This window comes from Solanum stenotomum, chromosome 7, assembly GCF_019186545.1.
Source record: "Solanum stenotomum isolate F172 chromosome 7, ASM1918654v1, whole genome shotgun sequence".
Classification (NCBI taxonomy): Eukaryota; Viridiplantae; Streptophyta; class Magnoliopsida; order Solanales; family Solanaceae; genus Solanum; species Solanum stenotomum.
In genome coordinates this window covers 46,288,505-46,315,366 of record NC_064288.1, presented here as the reverse complement: position 1 = coordinate 46,315,366, position 26,862 = coordinate 46,288,505, and the positions used below count along the sequence as shown (strand labels likewise).

Here is a 26,862-nt window from a genome sequence, read left to right as displayed (position 1 = left end):
GAAAGAATCAAAAGATTTAGTAAGACGGGATCCTTAAAGCGCTTGTATTGATATGAAGGATTAAGTGATCTAGCGAGACATGATCCTTGATCTGGATATGATATTGTGCGTGAAACTATATATATATATATATATAATATTTCTAGTATTTTGATAGTTCGAAGTTTGTATTGATTGAAAGAATCAAAAGATTTAGTAAGACGGGATCCTTAAAGCGCTTGTATTGATATGAAGGATTAAGTGATCTAGCGAGACATGATCCTTGATCTGGATATGATATTGTGCGTGAAACTATATATATATATATATATAATATTTCTAGTATTTTGATAGTTCGAAGTTTGTATTGATTGAAAGAATCAAAAGATTTAGTAAGACGGGATCCTTAAAGCGCTTGTATTGATAGGAAGAATTAAGTGATCTAGCGAGACATGATCCTTGATCTGGATATGATATTGTGCGTGAAACTATATATATATCTATATATATTTCTAGTATTTCGATAGTTTGAAGCTTGTAATGATAGAAAGAATCAAAAGATCTAGTAAGACGGGATCCTTAAAGCGCTTGTATTGATAAGAAGAATTAAGTGGTCTAGAGAGACATGATCCTTGATCTGGATATGATATTGTGCGTGAAACACTGAAACTTGATTTGGTTTGGTTTGGTTTGATTTTTCTCTTTTTGATTTGAATTTTTTCGGTTCGATTATTTGGTTATGTCAATAATTAGAAACATAATCAAAGTTATATTTGCAATTTTATATATATATATATATATAATTTGGTTTTTTTCGATCTCTCCCTTCTTTTTATCTAGAATCCGAAACCAAAACAAGAAATCAATCAATATAAATATTAATCCAAAATTAAATAAAAAAATTAATCCAAATTAGAATTTGATTCAAATTTAATGTAAATTATTAGCATGTATTTAAAAATATTTACATAATAATAGTAATATTAATTAGTAATTAATTCATGCAAGTAAATATTTACACATAAAGCACCTTTCAAATAAAAATCTCTATAATATGTTAGATCCCATTTTTCAATCCAACTCGTCCTATTTATATGGACAAAATATTTAAAAATATTGTTCCCTTCTCTCCTTTTCTAACGTCTCTTTTCCTATTTTCTTTATATATGTAAATTGTAATATTTCTTCATTTCATTTTCTCTTTATATATCTATATATATATATATATATATATATATAATAGGAGAGGTGATAACGCTTACGTGTCAGCACCACAAAAAACAATAATTGTTATTAATTAAAATAATTAATTATAAAAAATATTTTTTACTAAATAATTATTTAAAATGACACGTGTCATTTTAAAACTTCCCACTACTCCACAAGTTTTTTTTTTTACTCCACAAGTTGATAAAGTATATAAGTTCTTTTTTAAAAAATAATAATTAAAATTGTTCTAAAAATATGCAGTTGTAACGTGTTAGATTCCATTTTTTGTGGAAAGAGAAATTTAATTACCTTTACGTAACCTTTTTTATTTAATACTCTACGATTAAATAATAACTTAAATATGGTGATTAACGTTTGTGTGTGTTTGATTCCCTTTTTTTGTGAAAAATATTTTAAATTAGTTAAACTTTATTATTTAAAAATATCATCTAATAAATCCTTAAATTATAAACCCCTGTAAATTTCTTTCAAAATTGATCATTTAAATAATATTTAATATTTTAAGTTTTATATCAGATTTTTTCTTATTTACATTTTAAAATAAATATTTTTTTTAGAAAATTAAAAAATTCAACCAATAATAATAACAACAACAACAACAATATTAATAATAATAATATAAATACACATCACCTAAATAGGGCGTTTTAATATTCCTTTTTTAAAAATAAATAAATAAAGTAATTATCCAACTAAATAGGGAGTTTTAAAAATTAAAACTTCTCTTTTTTAGTCCTACTTATAAACAAATTGAAAAAAATTTAAAATTAAAATTATTTAATTATTTTTCTAAAAAAACATACTAACTAAACAATCTGTTTAGTTTACGTGAAAATTTCTTCTTTGTTTTATTTTCTTAAAATTATTTTTATTCTGACAATTAAAATTTAATAAAAATAATAATAATAATAATAATAATAATAATAATATAATAAGAATAATAATAATAACAACAACAACAATTATAATAATAATATAAAAAACATCCACCTAAATAGGACGTTTTGATCGTTATTTTGAAAAAAAAAAAGTAATTATCCAACTAAATAGGGAGTTTAAATATTTCCCATTACACTCCTACTTCTAAACAAATTGAAAAACTTTTAAATTAAAATTATTTCTTTTAAAAAAACACACTAACTATTGTTTAGTTTACGTTAAATAAATATCTTATTTGCTTTTATTTTCTTAAAATTAAAATTTTATTTTGACAATTAAAATTTTGAAATTCAAAAACTGAATGCTAAACAATTAAATAAGAAATATGAAGTTAAATTTTTTTAGATATCTCCATCATTATTTTAAAATTTTAAAATTGATTGTCAAAAAATTAAATAAGAAATATCTCTCTCTCTATATATATATATAATATTTCCAATTGTAAACACTTTTTTCTAACGTCAGAGAATGAAAAGATTTTTGGAGTTGATGGCTGATGGGATGTTACTTTTTCTGACGCCACTCTTTTTGAAGACTTTTTGATCTTTCTTTTTTCAAAGGTAAATGTATTGTGTACATATTTTCAACAAAGATTAAAAAAAAGACTTTGTATTTCCTTTACTTTTTGAAGAAAAAACTCTTCTTTCTTCTCTTCTCTTTATTTTTTCAACTTTGTCTTCTTTACGTTGCGTCGCCGGAGCCGGAGCCGGAGCCGGAAAGTGATTTTCTCTTCTTTCTTCTCTTCTCTGTACTATTTCAAGCTTTGTCCTCTTTATGTCGCCGGAAACTGATTTTTTTCTTCCCCAAATCTTTTCTCGGCTTCGGTCAAAGTGTCCGGATCGGATTGACCGAATCCGACACGCACCCCGCACCCGCGCCCGCACCAGTGTCGCGTCGAGACGGATTCGCCTGCAAATATGAAGAGTCCGCGCAACATAGGTGTTCCTTCTTTTCCATAAGAACCAAAGAATGATCATAGGCACCACGAGAATTACCTCTTTCAATTTAACATTCCCATTTGTGCTCTACCAATTCCCTATATGTTGTTTCAGATAGGGTGATTCGATTATACCTACAACTCTATTGAAATAAGACCATATGCTCTTTGCTACTTCTCCATTATAAAAAAGATGGTCAATAGTTTCTCTTTCTGGATTTGAACAACGTCTATAATTTGGAGAAATGTCTAAGTTCTAAGAATTCATTTAGTGAGCCACTGGAACTTTACCTTGCTAAACTCTCCAAGCAAGAAAAGAAATTTTGGAAGGTAAATCCTTTCTCCATAGATTTTTTCAAATCCACATTAATAACTCATTTCATTCTCAATAAATCCCAAGCACTTTTAATACTGAAGCAACCTTACTACTTTTAGACCACCAAGGTTTATCCTTGATATCAACAAACTGAGCAGTGGCTAAATTATTTTGAACATGCTCCACTACATAATCTGGAAGCTTGTCTTGCATAGGGGCAGCTCAACGTAATCGAAGGCCTAAAGCGAAATCTTAATTAGAGGCCTAAAATCTAAATAAATTTCACATGCATTTATTTAAAATTTATTTTTCTTACATTTTTAAATGCAAAGTATTACTTAATATTTTTTTTTATATATAAATGATGTATTCGATTTCTTTTTCAATTATTAGTTTTAAATAAGATTTATCAATTCAACATTGAAAATATAATTTTACTCGGACAATCATTATATGAATTGTTAACATAGTTCTACAAGTAATAAGTTGACAAATTTCAAATAAGTTTATAAGAGTTAGAACCATATATAGCTTTGATGAAGCTAATAATTTAGTTACCCCACATTTTACTATGGTTTTTGTTAGGGGTGTTCACGAGTCTGTTTGGATCAGTTATTGGTCAAATTCAAAACCAAATCAACTTAATCGATTTTAAAATTATCAAAACCAAACCAAACCAAATATAGTATATATTTATCAGTTTGGTTGTTATCGGTTTTGGATCGGTTTGATTTAGTTATTCGGTTATTAACCATAGAAAAAATAAAAGAAACAATTCATTCAAAATGTGAAAAAGGTGACAACAATCCATTTAAAATGAAAATAGATAGAATGATTGACATTACAGAACTTTCAATCATTAAATTTACTACGAATAAAGCTTCAAAATTCATTATTATGGCCTAGAAGAAAGAGAAAGTGACATTTTCAACCTTATAAAGAATTGTCATAAACACACTCATATACATAAAACCAATAAGATAAATATTTTCACCTTAGACATTTTTATCTTTAATAAGTAAATTATAAATAAATTTTGATGAAAACACATATAAGATCTTTAAAATTGTTTATAAAAATAATACATTATGTATGTATATTAATAAAATATATGTATCTAATTTGTCGGTTCGGTTCGGTTATTTCTTTGGTTTTTTTCGAAGAAAACCATAACCAGCCCATATATTATCGATTTTTAAAAATCTAAAACCAAACCACACCTAACCCAAATAAAAATCGGTTTGGTTCAGTTTTTCGGTTTGGATCAGTTTTTATCCAAACCGTGAACACCCCTAGTTTTTGTAATGCTTGAAAATCTAAGAAGAAATGGAAAAAGAATTTACAATTCACTTTGTTAAACACTTTTCGACTATTAATTGATATTTTTGACAGAATATTACTCTAACTAATAAAAAATTTGAAGAAGAGAGTGTAAAAGGAGTTAAAAAGAATAAAGTAATGTGAATATTAATGGAGAGAGTGTAAGAAATAAAACAATATTTTCTTGATTTCTTCTATTTGAATGAGGTTGAAGAGAATAAAATAATAATTTTAAATTTATACTTTTTATCATAAATAATCAATATTTTTTCTATAAAAAATTAACATATAATTTATTTTTGGTAAAAAATTGAGGCCCCCTACAATTGGGGGCCTAAGGCCAATGCCTTATTAAAGTATGCATAGAGCCGGCCCTGGACTCTTGCATCACATCATAGTCCCAACCTTCTTGTGTAAGAAATTCTTTTATATCACTCATCCCGTAACAAATCTGTAGAGTTGAATGATGCATAAATAGTGGAACAAGATTTGTCCAATTATCGTACCAGATGTTTGAGGTATATCCTTTTTGTTCCCACCACAAGAACTATTCTATCTTCTCTCTATTTTCTAACATGAATTGACACATTTTAGATCCTCCTTTCCACTGAACAGGAGATGGGATATGCTTTTACAGTATTTGTTCCATAGGAAATTAGACAACAAACTTTTTTGTGTTCAAAATCTCAATCAAAGCTTAGCATACATAGCTTGGGACACATCAAACATTGATCTAAATCCAAGTCCTATTTCCTGCTATGGTAGACAAATTTTATCCCATGTTGACCAATGCTTGTATCTGCCTACTTCCTTATTGCTGCAAAAGAACTTTGCAATAATATTGTGAAGATCTCTAATAACACAAAGTGGAGGAACAATTGTTGATATAACATAAATAGGAATACTCTGAAGTACACTAGTGAGAAGTACTTCCTTAATCCTTACCACCATATGTCAACATCTTACCCTTCCAAGCTTACAGTTTCCCTTTCATTCTCTCTATAAGATCAACATAGTCTTCTTTTCATTTCTTTTTGTGAGTGATTGGAAAACCTAAGTACTTCATTGGAAAAGAGCCCCTTTCCATACATGTAACTACACAATCAAAGAAGATATGTTCAATGCCACGTTTTGATGGAGATAGTAAAAACTCTTCCCCTTATTAATTTTTTGTCCAAAATGCTTCTCATATTCCTGCAATACAAAAATAATCCTTTCTAGGAATACACATAAGTGAAAAAAAATAATAGTGTCATTTACATATGCAAGGTGGTTCAGTTTAGTACTCCATTTCGGCATCCCATACCCTACATATTGATTATCATCAAACAAATGATTGAGGGCTCTAGAGAGAACTTCTGTAGATAGAATAATTAGGGCAGAAGATAGAGGATCCCCTTGTTTCACTCCCCTGGTTGAATGAAAGAAACCATGTGGATGACCATTTATAAGCACAGAGTAATAATTATTGGAAATCAATCTCCATATCAAGTAAACAAAGATGTTAGAAAACCCCATTTTCTCATCACCTTCATTAGGAAGAACCATGACACCCTATCATAAGCTTTAGTCATATCAAGATTAATCACCACGTTGGAAGGTTTACCTCTCTTACTGATATTTGTAACCAGCTCTTGAGTAAGAAGGAAATTCTCAATAATACTTCTTACTTTGACAAAACCAGATTGATTACCTGAGATGATCTTAGTTAATAAAGCTTCTAGTCTGTCATGAATGATTCTATAAAGGATCTTGTTAATAAAGTTACTCAAAGTAATTGGTCTCATATCTGAAAAAGTTTTCACATTATTCTTCTTAGGTACAAGGATCAAATTAGTACGAGTAATAGATTTAGAGAGAAAATTGCGAGTAAAAAAAATCATGAACTATTTTGATAATATCATATCCAATAGTGTCCTAACATGTTTGGTAGAATATGCATGAAAGACCATCTGGTCCACTTGAACTATCCCCATTAAGTTTGAATACTGGATTCTTCACTCAATACTGTCAGGAATAGCCTGTAATGCAACATTTTCCTCTTCACTCACCATTTTTGGAATATGAGCTAATGGAGTGAAGTCAGTTGAATCTCTATCCTGCAAAAAATGATTTTGATAAAACTGAACAACCTCAGTAGCAATTTCCCCTTGATCTACTAACCAACACCAATCTTCATCAACTTCAGCTTCTGCCTTCTCCCTTTCACCAAACTATGAAAGAATCTGGTATTTCTATCTCCATTCACAAATCATTCATATTCTGATTTCGGCTGCCAAAAAGATTCTTCAAGATAAAGGTATTTAGTGTATTCAACCTTAGCTCTTCGCATCACTGTCCTATTCTCCTTAGAAGGGTCATCTTCAAACAATTTCTCCTTTAGTTTGGCTATCTCTTCCCTTATTATTAATTGTTGAAAGATATCACCAAAAGTGGATCTGCTCCACACTGATAGACCGTGTTTTATATTCTTAATCTTCTTCCTATTTCAAAAAAAAAATATTCTTAATCTTCTTCTTAATATCTAAAAAAGGATCAGCTGAAATTTCTGCATCCCAATTAAGACTTACCACCTTCTTAAAATCTTCATGAGCAGTCCAAACTTTATGAAATCTAAAGGGTTTCTTAAAACTGGAGGAGTTGTTAGTACAATATAATTAAGGAGTAGAGGAGCATGATTTGATCCATTTCTAGCAAGGTTTCCAATCTTAGCGTGAGAGAAAAAATCTTGAAACTCGGAATTAATCAATATTCTGTCAAGCCTTTCAAAAATACAATCAACGCCTACTCTTCCATTCCACATATGTGAAAGGGCTACCCTTAAAGAAAACTTGTATCAACTCTAAATCTTCAATTACTCATTATTATTTATGAATTTATGTGTTAAAATTAAGCTTTGAAATGAGAAATTTGGGATTATCTTCAAGAACCCAAGAATTTAATAAATGGTGATTTTGAAGTGATTTTGATCCTTTTTTCAAAATGGCTTTCACTAATGAGTTCCTAAAGCCTTAAAAATCATTTTCAAGTATTGTTTTTCAGATTCAAACATCCATTGAAATTGGATTTTGAGTTGATTGACCCATTTTTTTTTTACATAATTGATGTGGGAATTGTTGTTTCCGATGAGTGATTGTAAATACATGATTATTATAGATTGTGTGGATTTGGAAATGATTTGGAAGGGGAAGACACAAATCTTAGAGTGATTGTTGATTGATTTAAGGTAAGTGGCTTCCTAAACCTTGTATTCTAGTAGAATTAGTGTACTTCCTTCATTGATTGTGTGCTGGGAGTAATGGGGATGAGGTGAAGGGTTTAAATTGCCCACTTGTTATATCTAAATGAATATAAAAGGGTGAAATGAATACAGTTATGTGATGAACATGATGATTTAAATTGTCTTATTATGACCCTTGTTNAGATTGTGTGGATTTGGAAATGATTTGGAAGGGGAAGACACAAATCTTAGAGTGATTGTTGATTGATTTAAGGTAAGTGGCTTCCTAAACCTTGTATTCTAGTAGAATTAGTGTACTTCCTTCATTGATTGTGTGTTGGGAGTAATGGGGATGGGGTGAAGGGTTTAAATTGCCCACTTGTTATATCTAAATGAATATAAAAAGGTGAAATGAATATAGTTATGTGATGAACATGATGATTTAAATTGTCTTATTATGACCTTTGTTGATTGATTGATGAAATGCTTGAAAGCATGATTGTGGACTGGAATTAAATGATTTGTTGTATGTTCTGTGTGGTGTGATATTGGTTGTGTGCATTAATTGTGAACACTGTGAAGACATGTGATGATTCATAATGCGGAGGTCTTTACCGATGAGCGTTGTAATGCCGAGTTCATTTCTGGAGAAGTGTTTATAAAATCGATGGAAAATGGTTTCGACTAGTGATATAAAGCCGATGGGAAATGGTTACGGCTAATTATTTGATATAAAGCAGATGGAAAATATTTTCGTCTATTGATTTGATATAAAGCTGATAGAAAATGATTTCAGTTAGTGATTTTTGTGCCGATGGGAAATGGTTCAAGTGAGAGATTGATCATTGTCCTCGAGGTAGGTGAGCTGATTAGACTGATTCTTGAGGAGGCCCATTGTTCCCGATATTCCATCCATCCTGGTACAACAAAGATGTATCATGACCTGAGCCAACACTATTGGTTGTGTGCTATGAAGAGAGATATTGCAGATTTTTTTCGAGGTGTTTGACTTGTCAACAGGTCAAGTGTGAGCACCAACGGCCTAGAGGTATATTTTAGAGGATTCATATTCCTACTTGGAAGTGAGAGCGGATCACTATGGACTATGATTTAGGACTATCTACCACTGTGAGTGGTAATGACCGCATTTGGGTGGTTGTCGATCGGTTGACCGAATCTCCCATTTCATCCTGGTTCGGTAAAGTATACATTGGAAAAGTTAGTCAAGCTTTATATTAGTCAGATTGTGTGATTGCATGGATTCCTAGTTTCTATTCTCTCTAATTGAGGTTTCGTTTTCACATTCCATTTCTGGAAAGCTTTGCAGCATGGTTTGGGTACTCGGTTAGATATGAGTACAACTTGTCATCCTCAGAAAGATGGTCAGCCTGAGCGGACGATTTAGGTGTTGGAGGACATGCTCCGAGCTTGTGTGATTGATTTTGGTGCTAGATGGGATCAACATTTTCCCTTATCAGAGTTTGCCTATAACAATAGTTGTCATTCCAATATTCAGATAACCCCTTTTAAGGCGTTGTATGGCAGATGGTAAAGATCTCTGATCAGATGGTTTGATTCAGCTGAGATGGATTCATTAGATACAGACTTGCTTAAGGATATTATTGATAAGGTTTTTATAATCCAGGATAGACCGTTGACAGCCTAAAGTTGATAGAAGTGATATGCGGATTGGAGAGATTGAGCCCTATTATTCATCAAGAGTGATCATGTTTGGCTTCGAGTGTCACTTAAGAATGGTGTGATGAGGTTCGAAAGAAGGGAAGCTTAGCCCTAGATTCATTGGAACCTTTGGTATCTTGCGTCGCGTGGGAGAGATGGCCTATAAGTTGGCCTTGCCACCTAGTTTGTCAGTTGTGCATCCCCTGTTTCATGTTTCCATGCTTCGAAAGTACGTGTCGGATGAGTCCCATGTACTTTCCCTTGATTCAGTTGAGTTGGGTCTAGACTTATCTTTTGAGGAGGAGCCTATAGCCATTTTGGATAGGCAGGTCCGGAAGCTTAGGACCAAGGAGATCACTTCAATGAAGGTGCAATGGAAGCATCGTTCAATTGGAGAGGTGACTTGGGAGACTAAGTCAGATATGTGTGCTAGATATCCTCTATTTTTTAAGCTCTATGTATTTTCTTTTGCTTTATGTTCAAGGACGAAAATGGTTTTTAGTGGTGGATAATATATGACCCGATTGGTCATTTTTTAAAAAAATACATGAATTTACCATCTTTTATAATTCAGTTTAAAAAGTTGGCTTTCAAATTTGAGTTACAAGTTGAGAATTTGGTAAGTTTTGAGTGTTAAGAAAGTGTTTTTCGGTGTCTTTTGGAGTTTCAAGTGTCAGAATGAGATTCTGTTGATTCCATCAGTTCCGTAATGTGAAATCTGGTACGAGAGAGCTGTCAGTTTCTGATTACAAGTCTTTTTGAGGATTTGAGATCCTAAGTTGTGAAAATTGTGGAATTTTAACCTTTGTGTTGACTTTGGCCTACATTCGGGGTTCAGATACTTTGATCGGAATTCCGAGAGTTCTGTTGGATTCAGGGGATGATTTTAGGCCTAGGTAAGGTCCTAGTTGATTTTTGAGAGGTCCCGAGTTAGTTTTAGCCTTTTAGACATGAGTTAGTTTCTTGTGGTTTTCATAGGTGCCGGGTCAAGGAGACCTAAGATTCTATTTTAGCGGTTTCATTGAGTCCAGAATGTCAAGTATAATTTATTTGAATATGTTGTTTGTGTGCACGATGTTCCGAACAAATCCTGAGAGTCCTTTCGAGGTTTAGAGCGTTGGTTGATTTTCTGATGTCTGAGTTCTGGTGCGCTTTGCTTTTGCGAGAGATGTCACACTTTTGTGAGGATCACTTCAGCAAGGTTTGAGTCTCTTTTGCTAAGGGTTAACCCCTATTGACCTTTGCATTTGCAAAGAAACCATCGCTTAAGGACTTTCGCTTTTGGTCGTAGAAGAGAGGCCCGCAAAGCGAACCCCTCTCGCTTTTACGACATCAAAAAGGGTTTTCGGCCAACCATTTTGGATTGCCATATTTTTACCATTTTTGATTTTTAGGAGCTTTCGAGTGACGNTTGATTTTTGAGAGGTCCCGAGTTAGTTTTAGCCTTTTAGACATGAGTTAGTTTCTTGTGGTTTTCATAGGTGCCGGGTCAAGGAGACCTAAGATTCTATTTTAGCGGTTTCATTGAGTCCAGAATGTCAAGTATAATTTATTTGAATATGTTGTTTGTGTGCACGATGTTCCGAACAAATCCTGAGAGTCCTTTCGAGGTTTAGAGCGTTGGTTGATTTTCTGATGTCTGAGTTCTGGTGCGCTTTGCTTTTGCGAGAGATGGCTCACTTTTGTGAGGATCACTTCAACAAGGTTTGAGTCTCTTTTGATAAGGGTTAACCGCTATTGACCTTTGCATTTGCAAAGAAACCATCGCTTAAGGACTTTCGCTTTTGGTCATAGGAGAGAGGCCCGCAAAGCGAACCCCTCTCGCTTTTACGACATCAAAGAGGGTTTTCGGCCAACCATTTTGGATTGCCATATTTTTACCATTTTTGAGTTTTAGGAGCTTTTGGGTGACGATTTGGACTAGGTTTTTGGAGGAAAATCTTTTGGGTAACGATTCTTAACTTTAAATCTTCAATTACCCATTATTATTTATGGATTTATGTGTTCAAATCAAGCTTTGAAAATGAGAAATTTGGGGTTATCTTCAAGAACCCAAGAATTTAATAAAATGGTGATTTTGAAGTGGTTTTGATCTCCTTTTTTTTAAATGGTTTTCACTTATGAGTTTCTAAAGCCTTAAACATCATTTTCAAGTGTTATTTTCTTAATTCAAACCTTGATTTTGAAATTGGGTTTTGGGTTGATTGACCCAGTTCTTTACATAATTGATGTGGGAATTTTTGTTTCTGATGAGTGATTGTTAATAATTTATTATTATAGATTGTGTGGCTTTGGAAGTGATTTAGAAGGGAAAGACTCAACTCTTGGAGTGATTGTTGATTGATTTAAGGCAAGTGGCTTTATAAACCTTGTATTATAGTAAATAAATTCATGTACTTTCTTCGTTGATTGTGTGTTGGGGTAATGGTGATGAGATGAAGGGTTTAAATTTTCCAGTTATTATATCTAAATGAATAAAAAGGGTTGAAATGGAGAAGGTTATATAATGAACATGATGATGTGAATTACCTTATTGTATGATTGTGGACTTGAATTGTATGATTTGCTGTCTCTTTTGTATGGTGTGATAATTCTTATGTGCATTGATTGTGAATACCGTGATGTTTCATTATGCCGAGGTCTTTGTCGGCGAGTGTTGTGATGTCGAGGTCATTTCTGGCAAAGTGTTTATAAAGACAATGGGAAATGGTTTTAGCTAGTGATATAAAGCCCATGGAAAATGGTTACGGCTAGTGATGTAAAGTCGATGGGAAATGGTTTCAACTAGTGATATAAATCGATGGGAAATGGTTTCGGCTAGTGATATTTTGCTGAAGGAAAATAATTCCGGTTAGAGATTGATCATTGTGAATTGATGCATTTGAGGCCTATGTGTGACTTGTTTGCTAATTATGATTGATGTACTTGTTCCGTGTAACTGAACTACTTGACATTGACATTGACTTATTTGACTTATTTGATGGTTGAATTATGAAGATTGAACTTTGGATATTGGGCCTTTTGAGCCGTGTATTGTAGAAATGCTAGGTTGGGTTGATTTATTTGTAGGTTGTAGTTTGAGGAGGTTCGGTTAGAGTGCAGAGGATATTTGTTTTCTAGCTAGATTCCTTGTTTTCTAGGTTGCTTGCTGGGTACCGTGTTTTTGGTACTTACCTCTTGCTTCTACACTTATGTAGGTTTCGAGTTCGGACCCGTGTGATCTTCTTCTTTTCTCCTAACAGTCGAGGCTCATCGAAGGATTTGAGAGGAAGTTGTTTGTCATCATGATGGACCCTCTTTTCCTTTCCGATAATCTTCTTCCTATTTGAGAAACAAAGACTGAGACTTACATTTATCTTTTGAATTTTGTATTTTTGTTAGTGGCTTGTACACTTGACAACTAGGTTTTGGGGTATTGTTTAGAATGAATAAGTTTTCTGCCCTTATCTTATTCTTGCTTTATATTTCCACATTTCTTTAGTTCTCGTTGGGTTGAGGTTGACTTGGGAGAAGGCAAGTGTCATCATGTTGGGTTTTGATGAGTCGAGTATGTTTCAAACTGTATTAGTGATCAAATCATATATCATGCAGAGAGAATTCAGAGAAGTGGAAATTATATAACTAGAGAAGTTTTCAACTATGTGTACTAGAGAGGGAGTATTTCGAGTAGAACAAAGGAGAATTTTAGGATGTTAGGGTATATTAGTGGTACTGCATGTGTGAACTTTGTTGAGAGTGTTTGTATGAGATCTATCATGGGAAATTTTAGTTTCCCGATAGCCTTGGTATTTATCTTGTCATTTAGGTACACGTTTCAACTAAGTGTGATTGACTTTAAGGGCTATTAGGCCTAGTTTTGCCGTTTTCAGAATTTGTTTACTATCACAATACTGTTCCAACTTCCCAACAATGTTATTACATATTCTTGGGTGTATCGTTCCCTGGGTGGTTACTGGATCATCTCATTCTTTGGGTTATATTAATTGGGACCTCCCTTCTTACTATGAGTGTTTGGTGGTTGGTTTTGGCTTAGCTTAATGTTTTAGCAGGTATTGGTTCAAAATTTCTCGTGGTTATGTGGGAAAATGATTCAACTTAATGGTTGTATTGTGGTTTAGAGAGTTTCGATTCAGGTTTGGTTCATGGGTTAGTCCGTGGCTTGGTAATCACTCCTGGTTGGCAGATTTTTTCAATTTTGGGTTTGGAAGTTCAAGTCTTGACAGTTGATCCTGATGGTATGGTCCTAAGAATAAGTTCACTTCGGAAAGCAAAGGCTGACTTTGGAAATTAGGCCTCATGATCTAAGTAACTTCGAGTATTCTTCTTTAGCCTTCTTTATGTTTGAGGATGAACATGGTTTTTAATAGTGGATAATGTAATGACCCTGAAGGTCATTTTTTGAAAATTATTATTTTAACCCCTTTAGATTGTTAACTCGAGTCTTATTTGAACAGTTTGTGAAGCTGGTTTTGAAATTTGATTGTAAAGTTGTGATTTTTGGAAGTTTTAGAGTTTTGGAGAATTGAAGTTGTTAAAAGTGATTTTGTTAACAATCGGAGCTATGAGTCTTGAAGTGGAATTCTGTCAAGTCCAATAGCTCTGGAATGTGAATTTTGAGTTAGTAGGACTATTGACTCAAGTTTTGAGGTATTTAGATGAGTTTTGAAAGAGCTTTTGTGTTTTGAAAGTTGAAAGCATAAGATAGTTGACCAAAGTCAAAATTTGGTGATAGCAAGCTCGGAATGGAATTATGACCATCCCATTAGCTCTGTAACATGGTTTTTGGTCTAGATGTATTGTTAGTTTGGGTCCCAAGGCTTTTGGTTTGATTTTGATCCATTAGATCAGATGTGGAAAAAGTTAAGGCTAAAGTTTGACTTTAGTCAATGTTTGAGGTTAGAAAGGTTATTTTCGTGTTTTGATGATTTCACTATGTCCAAATGGTGATATTTGACCTAGTTGAAGGTTTGGTTCAATTTCTCAAGTTTTTGGATGAATTTCATTTTCTTATTTGGAAATTTGGAGTTTCTTAAGTTATGGTTGACTTTGGTCAACATTAGGTTAAGGTGACCTAGTTTGGACGTTTTGATGATTCCATTGAGTCTGAAATATAATTTTCACGCTAGAAACATATTTGGTTTGTGTTCAGAAGGTTCCAAATGAGTTTTGGGTGAGTTTCAAGCTTTTAGGGTGCCTTGGCGTTGTTTCAACAATTTGCGTCAACTAAAAGGTTTGTTATTAGTTTTAAAGAACGAAAAATTATTTCAAAACTTCTGAAAGTTTTAAGCATGAATTATATGTCTGATCTACAAAGTTTGGTGCATTTCTGCTAAGTCGAGATTGAACTTTTATTGTGATATATGAAATACTTGTTTTTAAAAAAATTAAAACAGGACCAAAGGTCCACTCTATTAACTCAAATGGAAACAAAGCCCAAGTCTAAAATGAAAAAAAAATAAAAAAAAATAGAAAAACGCCAAGACAACAAAAATTAAAAAAGAAACAAACACATATAGACAAAGCCTTAAATATCTGTCGGAGAAAGCTAATGTCACCGGAGAAGCTAGATTCGCACTCCAGAAAGCTCCAGTCTCCATTCCTAGATCGACGGGACGAAGGCAATATCGACGAGCTTGGGTGAATTTTATTCAGCATTTACCAAGTCTCACCAATGTTATGAAATCAACACCTTTGAAGACTTCATCAGCTCCCAGCTTGTCCTCAACCATGACAAATCCAAGTATGACCCTTCTCGTACCACCTACTTCATAAAAGACTCATTCTAAGGTTTATGCTAATCTTTTCCCATGTCTTGTGCAGATTGAGCTCCATAGAGCTGATACCACTGCCTCAATTCATGTCCAAGATCAGTACCCACCCCTATGTCCAAGGTAACTCTCAAACTTTGAAAAAATTGGCATTGTCTCTGTACAACTGAATTGTGATTAAATCTTATGTTTTGAATTCGTTTTATCATTATGATCTACACAACTTGTTTTTACCCTTCTTGATTCTTATATTTGGGGTTCCTTACTTATTCAATTGTAGAATCGCTTTTACTTGTGTTGGTAGTTCATTTTTGTGGTTAAAATGAATGGAATTTGTACCTGCAAAATTAACAACCATGTTAGTTAAATAATCTGCAAGCTTATTCCCTTCTCTGAATGTATGCAATACTGTCACATCCTTGTTCTCCATTGCCTCCCTAATCTCTCTAATGTCTACTGAGATAGTCCAGCGCACTTCCCAAATTCCATCCAAAATCCACTTAATGATTAAAGAATTTGTTTCCATTATAAGAGGGAGGAGATTATGACTCAAGCAATGTAGCAGAATAACCATCAGTTTTCCATGCTTCAACATACACCAAATCTCCATGCTCATCTCTAATGCAAAATGTACCCAATTCCTCCACCTGAATTGCATTTGTAACTATCCCCTTTAAGACACTTCCACCGTACCATTGTGGTACTTATTAATGGTATGTAGCTCTCCAGAAATTGTACAATGGCTGGCCAACTGCTAGGCATTTCTGCTAACCAGGGGTATATTATTTTTGCCATTAGATGAATATTTCTTTTAATCTCCAAAACCATGGAATGTATAGTCATACTTCCCCATGTAAGATCATATTTCTTGTTTTCCACACTTGCCAAATGATGAAGCTTGGTACTGTTCTGCACAAAAGTATCAACTTAGGTGCACAATTTCATCCCACTACTTATATATGGTATGTTTCATCTGATTAAATGGACCCTGCATACCAATAGCTCCAGCAAACAACTTCCATAGATAATTGGCATCATGACATAGGACAAACAAACGGTTAAACGATTCTGAAATGTTATTTTCACAACAACGACATTCCATCTTATCAGTTATCATGTTTCTAACCAGGACCTCTCCAATTGGAATTCTCTTAAACTATATTCTCCACATCAGAAAAGAGATTTTGAAGGGTAATTCTTTTTTTCCAAATAAACATAATATCCTTCTGAGAGTATTTTCTGCTTCCGATAATCTCCCATGCACTCCCTACAGTGAACAATCCTTTACTACTAGGCATCCACCATTGCTTGTCCCTATCTTTGTCTGCTGAATGTGACCCATGATCAAAAATATTTTACCTATAAGCTCTGTCATCACGTCATTATTCCACCTTTCATCCACTCTAAGTTGATTAACTTCTTCAAAATTCCCATCCATAACATGGCCAACATGCATAATATATTGTAATGCTCCAAGTTGTGTCCAATTATCATGCAATTGGCTGGCATGGCCACATCTAGGTTCCCACCATATTTCTTAATCAAAACTATCTCTAGCCATTAACATCATCTTCCAAACTTCAGATCCCCCCTTCCATTCTACCACTTGAGGTTTAAACCTCTTGCAGTACTTGTTCCACATATAATAAGCCCATAGAGAAGCTTTAGTTCTAAACTAATACCAAAGCTTTGCAAATACAATCTTGGACACATCAAAAAGGGATCTAAAGCCAAGCCCCCAATTCTTCTTTAGGCAGACAAGTGTCATCCCATGCTATCCAGTGCTTTGCCCTGCCATTTTCTTTGAAATTCGATAGGAATCTTGCAAAAATACTTTGAATGTCCTTAATTACACATATTGGTGGCACAAGAACTGACAACACATAGGTATACTTTGTAACACATGTTTGATCAATACCACCTTACCACCAAAAGACAGAAGCTTACCTTTCCAGACTTGCAACTTGTTCTGAACTTTCTTAGTCAGATCATTCAAGTGTGTTTCTTCATTCCGACATGACTGATAGGGCACCCTAAGTAGATTATTGGAAGTTACCTCTCACAAAACCTGTAGCTTCCTCCATTTCCCTTATAAGAGCATTGCTAGCTTTACTGAACATGTAGAAATAACTTTTATCCTTATTAATCTTCTGTCCAAACTGATTTTCATACTCCTTCAAGACATTCATTATCAGTTCAATAGTATTCTCTTTTGCAGAAGCAAATATGATAGTATCATATGCATAAGCAAGATGATTTAGCTTCTCACTCCGCTTTGACATCCCATAACCTATAAAATCAGTGTTCTAGAAGAGTTGGTTTAGTGCTCTTGAGAGTATCTCTGTTGTAATGATAAATAAAGCAGGGGATAGAGGATTCCCTTGCTTCACCCCTCTAGTTGAGTGAAAGAACCCATGTATTTGCCCATGAAGTAGTACAGAGTACCAGTTGTTAGCAATCAATCTCCAAATTTTGTCAACCACCCCTGAATTAAATCACATCTGCCCTAAAACTTTCACTAAGAAGCTCCAATTCACTCTATCATACGCCTTAGCCATGTCCACCTTTATCACAACATTGGATGGTTTTCCCCCTCTTCATTATATCTGAGATAATTTCCTGAGCCAACAAAATATTTTCAGAAATACTTCCACCCTTCACAAAGCCAGATTGATTCATAGAAATTAATCTTGGTAGCAAGCCCTCCAATTTATCATACATGAGCATAGAAATCACTTTGTTTATGAAATTACTGAGACTAATTGGTCTTAAGTCTGAGAAAGTTTGAATATTCTCCTTGTTAGGCAATAATGCCAAATTATTATGCGTAATCGAATTGGGAAGAGTATTCCCCACAAAGAAAGCTTGACCAATACTCAGAATATCAGCCCCAACAATCTCCCAACATACTTTGAAGAGGTGACCTGTAAAACCATCCGAGCCACAATCATTCTCCCCATTAAGCTCCAAGATCACCTTTTTTACCTCAGTTTCATCAGGTGTCATATTCAGCAATTCATTATCCTCTGTAGTCACCAGTGGCTGAATATTTTGTAGTAGAGAGTAATCTATGTTTAAGTCATTTCCAGAGAACTGATTCTGGAAAATTCTTATAGCTTCAGTTGCAACTGCATCTTCACCTTCTGCCAATTGTCCATCTGCTTTCATAATTTTCTGTAAATTCAATCTCCTCCTCCTACCTCTTACTAAGCCATGAAAAACTTGGTATTTTTATCCCCCTCTGAATACCACTGAATGCTTGCCTTTTGCCTCCAAAACTCTTCCTTATAGTGTAGGTAGAGCTGTCAAAATGGGCTGGCTCAACCCAACCCTAACGGGCTAGAGAGTTAAATGGGTTGGGACGGGCTGGCCCTTCTAATTAAAGGGCCGATAAAATAGCAGCCCAACCCAGCCCTAAGCGGGCCACGGGTTGGGACGGGTTGGTCCTTCAACCAAAAAACGGACAACATTTTCCTCTTAGAAAGGATACGAATGTTGATGTCCAATGGACACGACATCAATACATACATAAATTCATACATGAATTACACATACTTCAGTGAATATTTACAAAACAAATACATAATAGTCAAGATACAACATTCGTAAGATTCATCCTAGCAAAAGAGCATTGCATGATCATTATTTTCATAAACAAGACAATAAAGGAGAAGTGAAAAATTAGGCATAAAAACAAAAGTAAAAGAGGTCAAAGATTCATAGTTATAATGGAGTAATGAATTTGCGCTAATAAGGAAATTTAGTGGGCTAATGACCCCAAAATGTAAAAGATATGTAAAAAATATAGTCTTGATTTTATATTGATATTTTAAAAATATTTATTGACAAAGTCTTCATAAGTAAAACACTACTTAAAATATATATAATAAATATTTTTAAAATTCACAGCCCGCGGGCTGGCCTTTGCGGCTTGCGGGTTAGGCCTACGAGGCCAGCGGGCCAAATGAGGCTGGGCTCCTAAATGGCTGAAAAAATCGAGCCCAACCCCATTTAATTCAAGGGTTGGGTTGGGCTGGCCTAGCGGGCCAAGCCCATTTTGACAGCTCTAAATGTAGGTAAAGTTTGTAGTCAGCATGAGCTTGGTTTAACACAACTTTATTATCTGTAGTAGGACTATGTTCAAATAGTTCTTCCTTCAACCTAACTATTTCTTCTCTTATTAGTAGCTGCTTGAAAATGTCCCCAAACTGCTCTTTACTCCATTTAGACAGAGCCAACTTTGTCTTCTTTAGTTTTAACTTCCATTGTAAAAACACATCATCAGAATACTGTCCACGTCAGTTAGCCTTTACCATATCTTTAAAATCTACCCTGTTAGTCCAACATTTTAAAAACCTAAATGGTGTTTTAAAACATTGAGACAAACCTCCACATGTTAGTAACAAAGGTGCATGGTCAAAACCAGTCCTTGCTAAATGCTCAATGCAACTGTTCCAAAGAGTTCTTGTAGCTCAGAATTAATCATCACCATGTCTAGCGTTTTAAAAATACAAGCTTCATCAACTCTCCCATTCCACCAAGTAAAAGGACTACCAGAGAAATTTATATCAAACAACTCATAAGAATTAACACAGAAAGATTCTTGAATGTATACGGGAAGACCCCCAATTTTTTCATCTTTTCCCAATATTACATTGAAATCTCCCCCAATTAACCATGGTCCTTGTAGCGACCCTTTCGAAATAATATAAGCCAATAACTCACGAGATTTTTATGCATATATTGCCTCACACTAGTAAAAATGACATAAAAAGAATATTACCAACTTTCGAGTACCAAAACTTCATGCTTCACACAATCATTCAAAATTAGTGGTAAATTTAATATATTACAAGACTTCGGTTTACACACCTCAAAAGAACCAAACATATATACATACTTATATTACAACCAATAGTGACATGATCAAATTAGTCCTCAAAATTTCCTCTAAATATACAACACATAGATCATGTACAAGTCCCAAGGTTTATACAAAAATAGATGCCTATATGCAAATGTGATCTTCCTTAAGGCTCCCAAAATTTCCATCTCCAATGGCCAGCTTCATGCAACCACTCGATCATTCCCTACGATAGAAATAACTATTGCTAAGCATATAGCTTAGTGGTGTAAAAACTATAGGTTCGAAGCCATCCGATTCACCAAGTTAACTTTCTTAAGTCATGGGCAGCACCATCGAAACATAATAATTAAATCAAGTAAACAATATAATAAGAGTATCAAGTTCGATATTTAAAGATCCAAATGTCAAGAACGCTCATAGCATCATTTTCCAAGAGATTCAATAATAAGACTCACCTAATAGATATATCATGTCGTCACACCAAGCAAAAACAGGTATTAAGAAGGGCCGACGCCCTGTATCAAGAAGGATCAAAGCCCAATAATCAAGAGAATCAAGAACCATATTAAAAATGGCTTTCTAGTTCGTACTTAAAATGGACAATTTCCATTCTTAAAACGGACTAAAAATTAGAGTCAAGATGTCAAATGATCCGATTCAAGAGGCATGGCAATAGTGACAAAGTCACAGCCACAAGAAGGACAAGGTCCCAACAAGAGTGCCGAGTGATCAAACAATCTGTATAAGTGGGCGAGTTACACAAACGTCTTTAATGTCTTAAAGGATACCAACACGACAATGCAAAGTGACAAGAGGTAACCAAGGTACCAAGATCAACCTTCAGATATACCAGCAGTTAAAAGAGTGCAAGTACAAGTTTATAAACAAACCTCAGTGCTTTAGCAAAGAAACAATCCAACACAACTTCGCGAGTTCAGACCGTAAACCAACCAACGTTTCAAGGTCCTCAACTTGTTCACGAGTATATACAACCTTAAAAATACAAATAGCTAACTTCTTTAATTCCTAGTATCTCAATAATGTCGAAGTAAAACAGGATTATCATCACAAGTAAGCTTAGCCTAAACAACTACGACTATGCTCCCAAAACAGTGATTCTGGCTAGCCTAGTACCTTATGTCGCAACTTAGATTTGAAAAGGAAAACAACAAAACTAGACTTTATACTTCATGAAAGATGTAGGTACATATATTAAAGTTGCAAGCGAACAAGAATCACCACAAAATGTATTTTGTACAAAAAGATATATTCAAAACACTCACAGTTGTCCATACATGATTTCTATTTTCTAACACTGGAAAAAACTTGCCCTATGTTGCGTCCCATATTTCAAATCCATAACAACTAAATTAGAGGTTTACACAAACATAAGAGTTGTAGGTCTACAAATTAGCTTTCCAGATCATATTTATTCATTGTAAACGAAGTTTTATAACTCAAGTTATGCTTAATATACTAAGCACTACCCAACTCAAAAGAAGATTTTTCCACTTACCAAAAAGAAGTGTGTGTCTCGAATTCCAGCCAAAAGGGACAAGTTTTTCTCTTGTGATTTTGAAGAACAACTTGTTAGATAATGTTCTAAGGTTCTTATACTTCAGGTGAGACAAATAAGAGGTGTCAAAATATACTCTCAAAAGTGATATTTGTCACAATGCACAACTGTCTCCAAAAGGTGGCTGCCCAAATAGTTTTATGCTGCCCAAAATGTATACATATACACCTATATATATATATATATATATATATATATATATATATATATATATATATATATATATATATCCGTCACCTCCTTTTAAAGTTGTACATAATTCTAATTAGAATATTACGAAAATACCCCAATACAATACCTTAAATTACGATCACAATTTATGTTAAGTAAGTTTTCAATTATCACAAAACTTCAAGTTCCCAAAATGAGAATAAAACATATTGTAGTAATTAAGCAACGGTAAATCGACATGAGACTCTTGGTTAATATTTAGGGATGTTACTCTAACACCCCGACTTTCCAAAACATCTAAATTAACTCGTATCTTCGTGGAAAGACAAGGAGGGTGAGTAATAAATTAAAAATGATGTGGTATGTCATATTTTAAGCGTTCAGGGGTTGCATCTCAAGTTTTAAAGTTAAGTAAGTGGCAAAATAAAGTTGGCGAAAGTTATCGTTATTTCCTTTTTAAAGATTGGTCTAAAATTTGGGTCAAATGTCTTGGATGTTTTCTCCTAATATATAAAGAGTTAGAAGGCCGATCACCCATCAAATCGAAGGCCTATGAGTCTAGTTTGCAACGCACAAAACCCCGTATCAAATCGACATCAGAGCAAAAAGTTATGAGGGTTTTACTAGGGACTGCTGGGGTAGAATCCGGGTCGGGTAAAAAATATGGTATGTTGGCTTATTTAACGTTTTAAGCCATGAAAACATTCCATTTCAGTTCCAAACCAGAGAGAAAGCTTAAGAGAGAGTTCCTATGGAGTTCTAGCATGATGAAGGTTAGTTTTTGACAATTTCTACCATTAAACATTGCCCCCGTGCCGAGAAACGTAATCCCTAAATGTGGCAATCGTTTTCCCCTTCTATTAGCTGTATTTGGAGCTGGTTTTTGAAGATATAAATTTGTAGTTATTGGTGTTTCTTCAAGGTTTGCACTTGGTTAACTAAGGTAATCATTTCGGGACCCTTTTATGGTTGTTTTTATGAATTTCTACGGACGTTTCAACAAGTTGGGGCAATATGGAAAATCTGCCGATTTAAGATTAATTATGAACTGTTTATAGGTGCGTACCAACTGTGTATATATAGTATTTGCGAAGCTTAGGACATAAGGAACAACTTTCGTGAAGGAACTACGGTCTTTCAAGCCTTCATTGGAAAGGTATGTTAAGGCTATTCCCTATTTACGACATGTTTCCTTAAAGCTTAGGAGCAATGTAATTGGGTTGTTATCCTTGTTACACTTGTAGCCATTATTGTTGATTGTTGGCTGCTCGAGTTGATATAATCCTCCCTTATCGGGATTCTTATTCAGTTAGTAGCGTCCTTGTGTTGGACACGATTTAGAGGCTATTTGTATAAGTTGCTTATAACTAAATTGCTCACTTTTAACGATTGGATTGTTATTGTTTCCCTTGGGGCTATTCTGGTTAGCTGCAGGAATATGATCTATGCCTAGAAGGGCTATGTTCTGCCTATAAGGTTATATGGATGCCTAAAAGGACTATAAGTTGCCTACGGGGCTATATTGATGCCTAGAAGTGCTATGAGTTGCCTACAAGGCTATATTGACGCCTAAGAAGGCTATGTGCTTCCTACAGGGCCATGTTGTTGCCTAAGAGGGCTATGAGTTGTCTATAAGCTATGTTGATGCCTAAGAGAGCTATGTGCTGCCTACGGGGCTATATTAATGCCTAAGAGGGCTATGTGACTGCCTACAGGGCTAGGGGACTACCCATAGGGGTATATAGCCTGATTGGCACCTTCCGGGCTTATAGGGGCCTGAGTAAGTGGTCTTGTGTGCTGTTTGTACCTACCGAGCTTATGGGGGCTTGGGTAGGTTGTTGTTTTATTATTTTTGATAAGTTTAGATTTAGGAGTAGGTCAGTACACTTATCTTATCCTTGATTTATTTATCAGATTATTCCAGTATATCAGGATACCTCCTCATAGTCTATTGCCTTTCATACTCTGTACATTATTTTGTACTGACGCCCCATTGCCTTGGGGGCACTGCATTCATGCATGCAGGTTTTGGCAGACGACCGAGTAGACCTCCTCAGCAGCAGGATTGACTTTTATCCTGTTGGTTAGCCCTTTCCTTCGGAGCTGCCAAAGTTGGGAGGTTTGTTACCTTTTGTTGTATATATCTTTATCGGTAGGCTGGGGCCCTGTCCCGCTAATCTTTACTACTCTTAGAGGCTTGCAGACTAGTGTGTGGGGTGTATAACTATGTTATCGCCATACTGGCCTATGTTGTTGGTTTGCTAAAGCTTGTGAGTTGTTTGATGTATTGTAATGATATATATCTTCTTTTAGTTTTGGTATAGATATCATGGTGGCCTCGATGACCTAATCAGGACTTCTGTGCTAGTTGGATATTTATTTATATGATCTCCTGGGAGTAGCTGTTCCTTTTATAGATAAGTTGACAGGGGCCTTGCCGGCCGAGGGCTTAGTTTTAAGCCGAGATATATTTTCTTGATTGTGTGTCTGTCATGCGCTAGTAGCAAATGATTCAGCAGGGTCGGCTTGGGTCTGAGTTTTGGCATTAGGAGCCAGTTGCGCCCCTCGAATTTGGGGCGTGACAGTTCAGTCTTGCACAATTATCACTGATGAAATATAAATCATTCCAAATTTCTATCCTCTCCTCTACAGAGCATTTGGCATAAAGTAGAGAGGTAATAATTTGTTTTCCATCCTCCAGGGTGAGTTGGAGAGTCACCTATTGAGTAGTATATGACATCACCCCAACCTGAATATGGTCCTACACAAATACCCATAACTGCCCATTTAAATTATAATTCACATACTGCATCCTCAATCTCCTTTTGAACTTTTGTATATGCCTAGTATCTTGAAATGATTCCAATAGAGCAATTAAAAAGAATTGTGAGTTTGTGTAACATCTGAACTCTGTGGAATGCATTTTGAGGTTTCACCGACCTTATGTTCCAAAAAAGTGCATTCATTATTATTTGATTGATGACTTCACCACCCTTTTGTCCTGTATTCTTGTTGGTTGAACATTAACCTCCTTTTTAGGTTTACCTTTTTTTGCTTTTAGATATGGCTAAAAGAGAGAGTCCAGCCTCTTTGTATACCTCAATTACATTTTGGACATTGTTTCCCTCATCTTTATCTTCTATGAATTCAACACTGGTATCATTTCTCTCCACCACCTTATTGCCTTGACTTTGGTGTGATATTAATGAATGTAATGTTTCCATAGGAGCAGATTTGGCACTGCATATAAATACTGCTGACTTTTTATTTATTGTTGTATACAGGTAGTAATACATATTCAGCTGGATATCTTTCTTCAAATGTGGAATTTGCAATTTGAAGGGGTGTTTGAAACTGCGTCTCTACTAACTCCTTCATGAGTAATCTTTCTTCCTCATACTTTTGTGTTATCCTTACCAGTACCAAATTACTTGGCTTATTGTGATGATGTTGATTGAGGTTGCTAACCGATGAGCTGTTTTGTGCAGGTGTCTCACCCCCTCTTATCTCTCCATCTTCTATCCACTATTGATGATCTCTCTGTTGATCTTCATCCCTTATTTCTCCATTGTGAAATGCTGTTATTTTATTACCATTGTCACATTCCGAGGTGCTATTGATAGTGTTTGCTTTCTCACCCCCTCTTTCTTGATAATTAGAAAATACATTAGTTATCCATTCTTGTGTAGAAGAATGATGGAGTCCCTTATCAACCTGGCCCCCTTGACTTCACTGGCTTGATCATTTACATTGTCGTTCCCTCCAGTAGATTCCTCAAGCTGCTCTATTTCATTTTCTTCGGTTAGTGCATCAAAAGAATTTTTGGTATTAATACTTGTTATTGCTATGCCTTTATCCCTTTTTTTCTTGATCAGAATTATGCTTGCGAGGTTCTTTAATATTGACTGGCTTCCAGTATCTTCGAATTATTCTTCTTCTTCTTGATGCAACTTCATTGCCCTGCTTTTCATTGCCACTACCTTTTTGCTCCTGATCAGACTCCTTTTCATTGTTCACATTGATATTCCTTAGCTCTGGGTGTAGGTTTCTGCATGATTCATCATCATGTCCATGCAGTTTGCATTGTTTGCAATATTTTGGCAGCATATCATACTGTATCTTGACCTTTTCGAGCATAGACTCCTTTGTTGCCTCATTAATAATCTCCAATTCAGCAAACTTAGGAAATTCATCCAGAATGTCTACTTACACCTTGACCGTTGCACAACTAGGTCTAGTCTTGTTTATTGTAGCCATGTCAAAATGTAAAGGTTTTCCAACATCAGTCGCTAGTGAGAACAACGCTTCCTTCACAAAGTAAGTAGGTTTGAGATCAGGGAAGGATATCCAGGCCATAGCTTGTGTTGTCTCTTCCTCAACTTTGAATTTAGCATCATATATCAGTGGCCTCATAGAATATGAATACCCGTCCTTAGCCAAAATATAATAAATACTTTTGACATTAGATTGATGAAATCTGCCTTCTGATCCAATCTAATGAGTATATGTCGATTTCTCAACAGACTAATTTTACACTCCCCCTTGATATTACACTGATGTGGTAAGATGGTGCGGAGTTCTTCCAACTCCGGCCAGCCATAGGAAAATTTTCCAATCACAGCGTATTGAATAGCTTTCAATATATTCGTTCTATCCACTTCCTCCTCTGTCCAAACTAATCTTGGGATTCCATTATTATATGATAATTTCTTCATTGGAATAGGTTCAATTCCAGTCTTTCGACCCTGAGTTGTGTTATGATTTGTGAGAGTGTTTGCATAATTAGAAATTATCGAATGACTAACATTAGGCAGTGAAGCAGACTAGGTAGGCAAATTTAGTTCTTCACCCAAGTTATA

At 34.7% G+C, this 26,862-nt stretch overlaps 1 long non-coding RNA gene across 2 annotated transcripts in view; it reads left to right on the top strand.

Annotated features, from left to right (window-relative positions):
- Positions 1–26,175, top strand: part of LOC125871838 (uncharacterized) — a 30,521-nt gene extending 4,346 nt beyond the window's left edge. Inside the window, exons 2-7 of one of the 2 annotated variants that reach the window (XR_007447047.1) lie at positions 8,146–8,215; positions 15,138–15,361; positions 15,442–15,512; positions 24,029–24,122; positions 25,288–25,383; positions 25,492–26,175. This is a non-coding gene — a long non-coding RNA (uncharacterized LOC125871838). Of the gene's footprint in view, positions 1–7,877; positions 7,948–8,145; positions 8,216–15,137; positions 15,362–15,441; positions 15,513–24,028; positions 24,123–25,287; positions 25,384–25,491 lie in introns of both variants that reach the window. The other variant, XR_007447046.1, reaches the window with a different exon arrangement.
- The last annotated feature ends 687 nt before the right edge of the window (positions 26,176–26,862 follow it).